Source organism: Xenopus laevis, chromosome 5S, assembly GCF_017654675.1.
Source record: "Xenopus laevis strain J_2021 chromosome 5S, Xenopus_laevis_v10.1, whole genome shotgun sequence".
Lineage (NCBI taxonomy): Eukaryota > Metazoa > Chordata > Amphibia > Anura > Pipidae > Xenopus > Xenopus laevis.
Window position 1 is genome coordinate 95,957,194 of NC_054380.1, and position 9,849 is coordinate 95,967,042.

The 9,849-nt window shown below is 36.5% G+C and overlaps 1 protein-coding gene across 1 annotated transcript in view; it reads right to left on the bottom strand.

Annotated features, from left to right (window-relative positions):
• The window catches only part of kcnmb2.S (potassium channel subfamily M regulatory beta subunit 2 S homeolog), a 206,929-nt gene extending 199,403 nt beyond the window's left edge, over positions 1 to 7,526 (bottom strand). The window contains exon 1 of the mRNA XM_018265695.2: positions 7,297 to 7,526. The gene's annotated coding sequence lies outside the window, so the exon portion shown is untranslated. The remainder of the gene's footprint in view (positions 1 to 7,296) is intronic.
• Positions 7,527 to 9,849: the final 2,323 nt, after the last annotated feature.

Here is a 9,849-nt window from a genome sequence, read left to right on the forward strand (position 1 = left end):
GTTCTATTTACCACCACTCTCTGTAATCTATATTTTAGCCAGTTCTCTATTCAGGTTCAAATACTATGTTTGAGGCCAATATTTCTTAATTTAACCATTAAACTTCTGTGTGGTACTGTATCAAAAGCTTTAGTAAAGTCCAAGTAGATAACATCCACTGCCATTGCAGAGTCAAGGTTCCTGCTCACCTTCTCATAAAAGGCAATTACATTTGTTTGGCAAGATCAGTTATGCATAAAACCATGCTGGCACAAACTCACAGTATTATGATTTGCAATGAAATATTTTATCTCTTAGAACCTCTTCGCAAAGCTTTCCTACCACTGACATCAGACTATAGTTTCAAGGCTGAACTGGAACTGGAATCCCTTTTTTAATAGCGGCACCACATTAGCAACTCGCCAGTCTCTCTGCACCATGCCAGACCTCAATGAATCCTGAAAAATTAAGTAAAGAGCTTTGGCAATCACAAAGCTAAGCTCGTTTAGTACCCTGCGATGAATACCCTCCAGTCCCAGGCCCTTGTTTATCTTGACATGTCCTAGTCTCTTTTGAATTTCCCCTTGCATGAACCATGCAATACATTTGATGTATTAATATAATTGAAACAATTTAGAAGGGAACATTGATGACTTGGTTCCTCATTTGTTTAGACAGATGAAAAATAACAGTTCAGAATCTCTGCTTTATTCGTGTTTTCATTAACCAACTGACTCAACCCATGTGCTTCATTTTTTTTACTATTTACATATTTAAAAAATAATTTTGGGTTCATTTTACTCCTTGCTGCAATATCCTTTTCCATATTGATTTTAGATTGTCTGCCTCCTTAATCTGTACATGAGAAATGTTTCAGCTGTCCCAGCTAACTTGAAAGCTTTAAAAGAACACATTTTCTTACCTACCTCAACACCAACACTTCTGCCAAACCACAAAGGTTTTGCGTACAAGGGAAAAATACTGACTGTATATTTATTAAGCAGCATTTTAAAGACATCCCATTTGCCTTCTGTGTTTAACCCTGTTAAAATGTTTTAATTTCTCCCTTATAGAGTTGTTTCTGCAACAGAATCTCAAAGGAGACCATGTTATGATCACTTTTCCCTAAATGCTCACCCACACAAATGCTAGAGACGAGTTCGGTATTAGTTATTACAAGATCCAAAAGAGAACCATCCCTAGTAGGTTTTTGAATGAGTTGAAATGAAAAGTTGTCATTCAGCATATTTACAAACCATTAGCTTTTTATGACTTGACAACCCCATTACCCCAGACAATATTTCAATAATTGAAGTTGCGACATGATGTAATGACATTTTCTTGGGGGCATGGCTATAGTGTGCATGTTTTGTGGGAGTTAGGTTATTGCAAAGTAGTACATTAATTGCAAAAAAGTTTATCATGTGTGACTTTTTCAGCGCTGCATTAATAAATAAGCCCTATTGTTTTTATGGTGCTGGGCCTTCTTGGTTGCGTTTGTGTTTTTTTTAACATAAAAATTCTTGCAGCTCAAATCTAAATCTAAATAAAAATCAGCTAAAAATCTGGACTAACAATTTGGCTGTTATAGTTGCACAAATCATCCCCTCTTCCATTCAGAGACTGCGATCGTTCAGTGTATACATGTTTTGCTGTAAATAGCTTAACAGTAAAATCAAATACCATGGCAAAAGAGGTCAGCAAATCACATAATACAAATTGCTTGAAAGGGGGTCAACATTGACATTCTAACAGATTAAGCTCATTCATATGTTTCACAGTAACTGCTGAACAGTTACAAAAAACAAGACAATGACTTTCTCCCATTCATCCCTTCACTATAGGTGGTATCGGTGGTACAATTGTGACTCTTTTCCACAGATGGGATCAGCTGCACTGCATGACGTCCAGTGCTAAAGTGATTGTCCTTCACATAGTGTGTGTGCACAAGAATCACAGAAAGAGCTGAACAGTCATTACTTTCATTGTATGTGTGATGGCAATTTTTCAAAGCTGTGACCTCAACACATATGATGATAAATGACAATTCAGTCTGAGTGAGGATGCTTGGAGCCTGTGTAGCCATGGGGACAGCCATTGAAAGGAGAGTTTAGAATGATTCCGTTTACCTAGCAGATTAGCTCTGTTAAATGTTTTGGTGTTACTGTTCCTTTATTAGAACCAGGGTCTCAAGAAGAAGAGAAAAATAGAGACAAATTATCACCATGCCTCAGCTGTGTCAGTGGCACAAGAAAGAAAAATCCCTACAGAAAGGATGAAAAAAGGCAGTAGAAACGGTAGAAACTCTTGTTCTGCACCACCAGGATGCTTCAAGAACACCAGTTTTGCCAAATTCTGTTGATGCTGCAGGGCCTTTGATGCAAGGCTTGAAAATACACAAATAGATTGAGGGAAAGTTTCCATAAATGCTGTAGTGAAAATGATGTGTCAGTGTGGTAGTGAAATGATGTGTCACCTCAATACAGTCAGACATCCAAATCCAGTGCACTAGCCACCAATTCCAGACTGGCTTTGAGAACAATTATGTTACAATTGGTATCCCAAAACCCAGAACAATCGCCACTCTCCTGGTCGCGCCTCAATCACATAGCACTCGTTATCATGCCAATTGGTGAAAGAACAATGGACATTGGTACATACGTACTTATAAAATCTAGATTTTACTTGTATTTTGTAGAAGGCCCCCAAAGTGAATTGATGAAGATTATAGGCCCTAAACTCAAAGGCAAAGCCTGTGAAGCGATTTTGAGATGAAGCCATGGTGCCAAAACAAACCCACAGAGATGTGACTACCAGACAATTCATGAAAAATGGTATCCGGTCAACAGAGCAAAAAAAATACTCCAACATTTTGGCACAAAAGTCTTCATCAAGAAGAATGCTAGCACTTAATTTAATCTTAATCATAGGTAGATAGATATAACTTATTTCTAAGAAATGTTAATCCTCCATTGTACGCGCATGTACAAATAACGTGATGTCACTTCGACTTATCACTTCCGTGGACATCACATACACCTCCATGACAATGGCATGGTTAAGAGTGATTCTCATCTAATTTGTAAAAAATAGGCCCTGAAATCTGGTTTGTAACAGTATCCACATGCATCTGGAGAATCATTTTAAACTCAAAGACATGCCTTACTGAAATATTGCATGCTTTGTGCCAAACTTGCTTTTTACAAATGGTAAAAAAAATATGTGGAGTGGTCATTGCTCATGATAAGCCAGGTTTATGGTCACCATACATGCAGAGATATCACTGTATAACCAAAAAAATCATGTAGGCTGCTTTGTAGAAATCATTAGTCGGCACATCAGCTGAGAACCAGTCAGGAACAGCATGCATTGCCACTGTCATTGTAGTCAGAAGAACCATACACAAACAGATATTACCAGTTTTCCGAGCAAACCAAGCAAAATGTTCAAACCAGGCTAATCAATGAACTAACAAGCGAGGTATTTGCATGTCAGTGCACACACAGGAAGGCTTTCAGCATAGAAATGCGCTTAGTGTCTTCATGTCAAGTCCATCCTGTGTGTGCACTGACAGGCAGATTGTGTGCCTTTCATTTCCCACTGATATGTGGCTTGAATGGAAGAAATCTGTGTTTTCCCCACTGGTATTAATACACCAGTGGAAAAAAAACACCCTACTCTTCACATTCTTAATAGTGAGATGATTGGTTGGCTGCTTATTTGTTTTTTGTTTTTTTACGTAGGCGGTGAGGAAAGACACACTAAGAGGTCATTTGTGAATGTGCCCCCTATTTGTCCTTTGCAGCGGCTAATTATCTTAGCCCTTACTTCTCTGCAGCTAGCAATAGTTGTGTATGACTGGGTGAGAAAGTCACCTTGCAACATGTGCCTTGGGTTGTCAATTGTGTGCATAAGCTTTAAGTTCATTACTGTTTCAGCTACTTGTTACCTTAGGGAGCTCAATCTCTCTGTTCCTAAATTTATATGAAGCATGATTTCAGCAGACCTGAAAACCTTACACTGTACATGGGTGAATTCAATTGGTAGCAACAGTTAATTATAATAACATTTATTATTATAAATTATCTGCTAAACAATTACACATATATATTTGCTCAGCAGTGCTTTATGATAGGAGACATATTACAAATACATTTCGGCAAATCATAATATTAAAATATTGTAAATAGATCAAGCCTGTGATTACTCAGTATGATTCTGGAATAAATCACTGTAACAATTATTTAATTATAACCTGCCAGCACTTTCATGCGCACAGGTTAATCTTTTTTGCAGTAATACAAAGATCAGGGATTACAAAAAAATGATCTGTTCAAGTTTTATAATCACCAAATAATTCAAACAATAATAATTTTTGGCCTTTTAGGAACTGAGCATGTTCAAGTACAGTATATCACTGAACGTCTTACATATATATATATATATATATATATATATATATATATATATATATATATATATATATATATATATTTGTTTTCTTTTTTAAATCTCTCATTTTACGAAGACAAGCAAATGTCAGACATTTATACAAAACAAAATTGTAGATAAGTTGTATACAGTCAATTTTTCATTTTAGTCTGTATTTAGACCTGAACAGTTATCTTGGTAAGTACTGGCAGTCTACTTCATGGGAAGTAATCATAGAGTAATACCCATGCAACATTTTTATATGTGGACTAACAGCTGCTAAATGGTTAGGAGAGCACAGTTGTATTAGAGGTTTTGCAGTATTTTGGCCAGACCCTGGAAAAATGCGGCCCTTCAATGAATTCTTATGACCTTTAGGGGCCGATTCACTAACTTCGAGTGAAGGATTCGAAGTAAAAAAACTTTGAATTTCGAAGTGTTTTTTGGGCTACTTCGACCTTCGACTACAACTTTGACTTCGAATCGAAGGATTCAAACTAAAAATCGTTTGACTATTCGACTATTCGATAGTCGAAGTACTGTCTCTTTAAGAAAAAACTTGGACCCCCTAGTTCGCCATCTAAAACCTACCGAACTCAATGTTAGCCTATGGGAAAGGTCCCCCTAGGCTTTCCTAAGTTTTTTTGGTTGAAGGAGAACGATTCGAAGGATTTAATCGTTCGATCGAAGGATTATTCCTTTGATCGAACGATCAAACTATTTGCGCTAAAATCCTTCAACTTTGATATTCGAAGTCGAAGGATTTTAATTCCCAGTCGAATATCGAGGGTTAATTTAGCCTCAATATTCGACCCTTGGTGAATCGGCCCCCAAGTCTTCTTAAAGGGTTTAAAGGGGCATAACATAAGATCTTATAGTTGGATTCAATGTCATGTGCTAAGAATATGTTATGCATTAGGAATAGCTCCTTGAGTGGAGCAAGGTACCTTTATCACATGTTGAATGTTAGAAAGGGTTCTTTATAAACTTTGAAGATGCCAACTAACATAGAGTGATGATGATGATGATGATACATGTCTGGGTGTTTTTGAGACCTTATTCCATGTTTCTCTTTAGAATGAAGAGGAATATGGTTTATGAAAATCAAGGGTATAATATCACACATTAATGACATGGGGTCAGCTGACACCCCTGTTTGTTTGTGCACAAAAATGGATGTACTGAAATGTACCCTGATCATTCCAAAACGGTGTAATTTTTTTTTAATAACAGTATACTAGTGCATTAAAAAAAAAAAGTGCAATATTTTTAATGGATGGATAACAATGTCTTAAGCCAATATTTGCTGTTAAAATGCTATATACATTTTCAACCCTTGAGCAACAAGGTGGGACCCAGCATAAGTCAAATAATAAATAAATGAATAAACGTGCTTTTAAGGTTTTACAAGAGCATTTGAAAATTAAAGGTAAACGTACAGATATGGAACCTGTTATCCAGAAACCCGTTAAACAGAAATCTCCAACTTAAAGAATGGCCGTCTCCCATAGACTCCATTTCATGCAAATAATCCATTTTTTAAAAAAATGATTTCCTTTTTCTCTGTTATAATAAAACAGTAGCTTGTGCCTGATCCAAACTAAGATATAATTTATCCTTATTGGAAGAAAAACCAGTCTATTGGATTTATTTATTGTTTACATGATTTTCTAGTAGGCATGAGGTATGAAGATCTAAATTACAGAAAGATCCATTATCCTGAAAACCCCAAGTCCCGGGCATTCTGGATAACAGGTCCCATACCTGTAATAAATAATCGAAAAAATGCAATTTCCTGGACTCCAAACAATGCAAATGGATTGCATAACTTTATCTCTAGTTCTCGCATGATTTGTAGCCTTAATTCTCATTCTTAAGAAGACACAGAATATTTTCTCCTTCTTCTATATATCATCTTGACTATACTGTCAGCGTGTCTATTTCCAAGATCATTCATTTAACAAATACTATAATGGAGCCTGAGTATAGCTGCATTTTTGTTGTGCGTTTCACTTAAGCAAACTCTCAACTCTCCTCTAGTTCAGAACTGCCTGTTGCATTTGCCTGAAGGAAACGGATGCACCGGATACTACTATTTATCAGCTATTCTGTATAATAAAGCAGCTCTTTATCACAAAATAAACATCAAGCATGACTAACAACTGCAGAATCAGGTAGGAATACCTGTAGATTATTCCTTGTTAGAGCAATATATTCTTATTATTTTTCTATTTAAAACCAAGAAACACAAAATTAAGCAACACAAAATTAAGCAAATGCATTCTGTGATGAAAGAAGTTTTTTTTTTATGAAAGCAGTTATGAATATGGTTAACCCTATCTGTAGCATATGATAGGGTGTGTTGCCATTGGTCACTGGATTTATTTCTTCACTGAAACAATGAAAGAGAGTATTACATATAAAGACATATAAAAGCTCAGTATATTTAACTTCTTTTGTGCCAATTCTTTCTATTTCATAAAAATGATTTGGCCTAAGTCAAAGTAAAAAGACAATAGACAGACTTAAGCATATTCCTCGTACCGAGAAGCCCTTTGTTTACAATGTGAATATATAACATGCTTCACGGACATTTCCTACTGCTGATTAACTCTTGCCTTTCAAGTGTTGAATGAGTAGCTCTATAACGTGATGCTCGGAGCTTTCTCAAATACATCTATAGCAGATTTCTCGGAACAGTCCCTAAGCAACTGAATATTTCCTTATCACACAGACTTCACAGCTCCTTCTTTGCAATATGCAAAATGGATGAAGTGAGCATCACCATGGATTTTTAATCCTGTGCATGCTAATACCAATATGACTGTGAAAAATGATTTCAGATGCCCAATCCCCATTTATGTTGAAACCAGTTGTCACACTTACAGTATGTATACATGCCAGAAACAGATTCCTTATCTACTGTTTCCAGGGCTGGCAATGTCTGCTTCTCTCTGCTTCAGGATTGCTCCTTCCATATAACACACCCCAGCTTTTCACCCAACGCTGCCAATAAGTCAGATGATATGGAAGACTGAAGCCAAGTGTTTTCTTCATCACCTCCTTGCATCACACATACTAGGAAATGCAATGCTGAATACTCCCTCAGCAGGCAACTGTCACTTTGTTCTTAAGGTATTACAGAGATAAATGCTTCAAATCCAACAGTGGTGTTTTATTAGGAAATAACTGAGCAGACATCTTTTCTCTCTCTCTCTCTCATCGTTTTCTAGGCTGCCTGCCATATAACATTCACCCACCCTTGCAAAGAGAAAGCCATAATCATTTGCAAAATGCAACAGTTTATCTTGTGTCTACATGCAATCCATACCTGTGCTGCTGTCACCTCCTCTTCAGATGCACAATTTCTAGCAGAGATCCAGTACAATTCTTCAAACTGTCACCAGTATTAATATGCTGTGATCATTGCCCCTTGGTCTTCAGCCTTTTTGGGTAACTGTTGTCAGAAACTCTTCTGGAATTATATTCCTTACTTAGTGTGGCTGAAATAGTTAATAAAGACAAGGAGAATGAGCCAGCCATGCTTCAAATTAGATATCTGAAGCACAGTTAAGGCAGAATCACAGGTTTAATGCTGTGTCCACTGATTTATAATGATTGACATGTTTCTTCAGTGTTCAGTGAAAATCTAACTAAACGCTTATACACAGAGGGTTTGTTCCATGTTCTAGTAACTTACAGAGCAAAATGGGGTTGGGGTTAAAACCCATATAGGAGTCAGGCAGTAACTGGAATAACAAAAATCATTGGCTTTGGCCAGTTGGTTGTTGTTAGAAAAGCTGTCATTTGCACCCAGCAAATGGTCTTGTTACGAGGAAGGAGGGAAAATGGAATAGTATACTGTACTTTCACTGTTAAATGAAGTGTAATGTTTTAAGAGAGATGAAAATATACAGCAGTTGACAAAATCATTTGGCTAAAAATGCTTACTTTGGCCTTGACCATCTTTGTCTGACTTTGCACTCAGGCACTTGACCCACATATTACATTACAAGAATATAAAAATAAAAATATATTGATTGAAGTTTAATCAAAGGCAAATGTAGAGATGCTACTTTTGAATTCTCCATGAACTTTACTTCAAAGATTTGAAAAGTTCTCCTTTCCCTCCACTGAATCACAGGCTACTGTTGTTTATTCAGCTAAACACAAACACGGTATACCTGCTGTATCAAGACTGATTGTTGGCATTTGGTGACATGTTGGAAAAAAAAAAAAAAACAACCAATGAAAGGAAATAAAGAATCAGTTATTTCTAACTTTCTAAATGTACCCCTTACCCAGAGGAAAATGGAGATTAAGGAGATACATTAAATGGAGGGTACAAGGGCATTTGTGTCCCCTTGATTTTTATGAACAAAATTGGCTTTATATCTGGAAGGTTTAAAATCCACCTCCATTAAATGTCAGGGTAAAAATGTATACTCTTGTTTTTAAAGAATTATGAATCAACACCTTGGCAAAGGTGTATTTAATGTGATAGTACAGCTTGCAAAGGTGCAAAGCTGGAGGCTCATTATAGACATAAAGTATTCACAGATAATTCCCCTTGCCATCCTCAGAAATAGCAAAAGTTTTTGTCTGGGTATGCTTTACCCATTGGGGGTTATTTACTAACCTCCGAATGCCCAGAATTCCCTGAAATCTGAAAAATTTGTGATTTTTTGTGTTATAAGAGGCTTAAAAAAAATCACGAATTTTTCGGAATTTATTAAACCCCGAGGGCTAAAAAGCTTGCAAAGGTGCAAAGCTGGAGGCTCATTATAGACAAAGTATTCACAGATAATTCCCCTTGCCATCCTCAGAAATAGCAAAAGTTTTTGCCTGGGTGTGCTTTACCCATTGGGGGTTATTTACTAAGTTCCGAATGCCCGAAACTCCCCGAAATCTGAAAAATTTGTGAATTTTTGTGTTATAAGAGGCTTAAAAAAAACCACTAATTTTTCAGAATTTATTAAACCCCGAGGGTTAAAAAGCCCGAAAATAAAACCACGGCATCTCAAACCTGTCGAGTTTGCATAAAAGGTAATGGGAATAGTCCCATTGATTTTTGGTTGTGTCGGGGGTTTTGGCCAATTTTACGATGTTTTCAGAGCTTTCGGAGGAAATTTCGAAAAATTTGGAGTTTTCGGGGAAAATTCACGAAAAAATCTTGAAATTCTGAGCTTTTCCCGCAAAGGTAATTTTCGGGAAAATGTAATAATAAATAAGCGTGGAAAACCCAAGTGGGTTAGATCGGAGTTTGTAGCAGCCAATATTGAGATAAATTCGGACCTTGATAAATAACGTCCATTGTGTTTTTTCCTCCCATAATAACACTTCATTCAAATAGAGCTATGTGTTGCTGAAGACAAATTTTTCTCCATTGAGGCCTTTGGGAGAATGCATGAAATTAGGCATATATAAATCTGCCCTTAA